Raw genomic sequence first — 3,709 nt, forward strand, 5'->3', positions numbered from 1 at the left:
ACCACTCGAATTCATTCTTTTCGCTGTCTTAAGGCCAATGGCTCTCTTTATCATGCTGTCCAACCACTCGAATTCATTCTTTTCGCTGTCTTAAGGCCAATGGCTCTCTTTATTTTGCCGTCCAACCACTCGATTTCATTCTTTTCACTGTCTTAATTAAGGCCAATGGCTCTCTTTATCATGCTGTCCAACCACTCGAATTCATTCTTTTCACTGTCTTGAGGCCAATGGCTCTCTTTATTTTGCTGTCCAACCACTCGATTTCATTCTTTTCACTGTCTTGAGGCCAATGGCTCTCTTTATTTTGCTGTCCAACCACTCGATTTCATTCTTTTCACTGTCTTGAGGCCATTGGCTCTCTTTATTTTGCTGTCCAACCACTCCACTTCCGTCTTGTCATTGGTCTTAAGGACCGCAAGAGCATGGCTCTCCTTTGCGCGGGTGTACTGGTAACAAACCACTCCCCGCCCTTCCGTCTTGTCACTGTCTTAAGACCAACATGGCTCTCTTTACCGTAATGTCAAACTACTCCCATTCCGTCTTTCCATTGTCTTAAGACCCGCATGGCCGAAAGTGTCCCAGTACTTGGCTCGATAGACTAAATCTTATAAATCAACGACGCAAGTGAAGGCTGAGCTCTACAGATGATAAAAAATTCACCGGAACGCAATTTAATTATGTGAAGTCGACCGGTACTCGTGCGTATTAGGCTGGCGAACGCTTGTAATTATATTTGGATAACGAAAGATTATGGTGTGCATTATTGATGACGCTCTATCGTACATATATTTTCTAAATATCTGGAAATGACCATTTGGTTGCGGGGATCTTTTGTGATAAGCTAAGATTAATTTGGAACCAAACCAAGGCTTCATAGAGTATAGTGCCCCACAAATTATAAATTACTAATTATTATATATATATATATATTAATATATATATATATATATATATTTATATATAAATAGTTAGATAGATAAATAATAAAAAACAATAATTAAATAAATAAAGACATGCAATACGTAAATATATATATATTATATATATATATATATATATATATTATATATATATATATATAATATATATATATATATATATATATATATATATATATATATATATATATATATATATATATATATATATATATATATAGATATTTACGTATTGCATGTCTTTATTTATCTATTTATTATTTATTTATTAATTATTGTTTTTTTTATTTATCTATCTAACTGTTTATATGTTTGTTTATATTTCTATTTATTTATGTATTTGATCTTTAGATTACCTGTTTATTTATTTACTTAAATGTTAAAATATTTATTTCTATTGTTTTTATAATTAATAATTATTAATTTGTGGGGCACTATACTCTATGAAGCCTCGGTTTGGTTCCAAATTAATCTTAGCTTATCACAAAAGATCCCCGCAACCAAATGGTCATTTCCAGATATTTAGAAATATATGTACGATAGAGCGTCATCAATAATGCACACCATAATCTTTCGTTATCCAAATATAATTATAAGCGTTCGCCAGCCTAATACGCACGAGTACCGGTTGACTTCTCATAATTAAATTGCGTACCGGTGAATTTTTTATCATCTCTGTATAATTCCATAATCAAAGTAATTTAGGTTTTAATATAACAATTACTTTGTTAGTGTTGTATAGCTCAGCCTTTACTTGCATCGTTGATTTATAAGATTTAGTCTATCGAGCCAAGTACTGGGACACTTTCGGCCATGCGGGTCTTAAGACAATGGAAAGACGGAATGGGAGTAGTTTGACATTACGGTAAAGAGAGCCATGTTGGTCTTAAGACAGTGACAAGACGGAGTGGGATTATATATAAGTATATATATATATATATATATATATAATATATATATATATATATACTATTATATATCATATATATATATACTATAATATATACTTATATATATATATATTATTATATATATATATATATATATATATATATATATATATATATATATATATATATATATATATATATATATATAATCCCACTCCGTCTTGTCACTGTCTTAAGACCAACATGGCTCTCTTTACCGTAATGTCAAACTACTCCCATTCCGTCTTTCCATTGTCTTAAGACCCGCATGGCCGAAAGTGTCCCAGTACTTGGCTCGATAGACTAAATCTTATAAATCAATCGATAGACTAAATCTTATAAATCCCATTCAGGTAGAGCGAACTTAGGTATTAAAGGACATTGTAGCTCGATATATATATATATATATATATATATATATATATATATATATATATATATATACATATATATATAACTAGGTATGTTGTCGTTTCTAGAAAACTTTAATTTAAGCAGGAACAGGATAGCCAGAAGACGAGGTAATATTCCAGACATTATTATTTCTTAAAAATAAACAAGGGCACAGCCGAGCTTTCGGGAATACATTGTTTTTCCCATCATCAGGGTCACTTATCTATAAAATGATACAAAAAAAAAAAACATTAAGAACTGTACTGATTAAGTATATCTAAAAACATTACAATACTTTAAAATACATAACACAATAAAAAAGGAACATAAAAACTAAGTTAACTGCAAACCATAAAAGAGCAATGAAGAGCAATGACAAGTTAAAAGAGATTACGTAAAATGCAGAAATATACTGAGAGCGAAAAATAAATACATGAATATTCAGAGTAAAAAAAAAAAAAAAATAATAATAATAATAATAATGATACTGTAGTACAAAATATTGGAGAACCTACTGTTCATGTCGTAGTCAAATGACAACTGGGAGAGAGTTTAGAAACTGCAAATGAAATGAGCAGAAGTTGGTGTGGGTAAAAGAGAGAGAGAGAGAGAGAAGGAGGGAGGACAAACAAACAAGCAAATTATGCAATGAAGGAAACAAGAGGGTAGTTTGGTTATTGAGTGTTGGAGATTGTTGTTTAATATGGAGGGACTCTAAAAAGGGAAGTGAATGGCTGTTTTTTGTTTGTCCGAGTATTTCAAAATCGCTGTACTGTATGTGATGGTGACAGGATATGGCATGAAGTCTAATTGCACTATTTTCTTTTTTGCTTAAAGGTAAACCTGTACGATGGCTGACACCCCTATGAGAGTCGATGCGCACCTTAAGTAGGCGTTTAGAACATCCCACATAAGTCCCAAAATTACATTTTGGGCAATTAAACTTATAAACAGTGCAGGTACACATCAACTGCGGGAGAGTGTCTTTAAAGTGAAACAGTCTTCCAATTGTTAGCGGGTTATTAAAAATAAATCTGAACTCAACATAAGGGTATAGATGGCTCAAGAATGATAATAATTTACGTTTGAGTGGGCCAGAATTATTAGTGAATGGTAGTGGAACATAACACTATCTCTTTTTGGGAACGGTGCAGACTATACCGTTTTGGCTTAAAAATATTGTCTAAAAAATTCTTTAAGGATTTTATTGAACATGTTCAGGGGATAGCAATTGTTCTTAAAACTAAGTTTTCTAAAACCTAACTTCCAGGTGAAAGTTATTCCAGTTGGAGCAAAGGGAAAAGGCTCGATGAATGAGTGTTTTACATGAATTAACCTTGAAAGCAAGGGGACAGTGACTAAAAAAGTTTAAAACTAGAAATTGGTTTCCGTTTTTCAAGTATGATGATTTTCAGATTTTGAAGAAACTTGCTAATAGAAATGACCTCA

The sequence above is a fragment of the Macrobrachium nipponense genome, chromosome 5 (genome assembly GCF_015104395.2).
Source record: "Macrobrachium nipponense isolate FS-2020 chromosome 5, ASM1510439v2, whole genome shotgun sequence".
NCBI lineage: Eukaryota > Metazoa > Arthropoda > Malacostraca > Decapoda > Palaemonidae > Macrobrachium > Macrobrachium nipponense.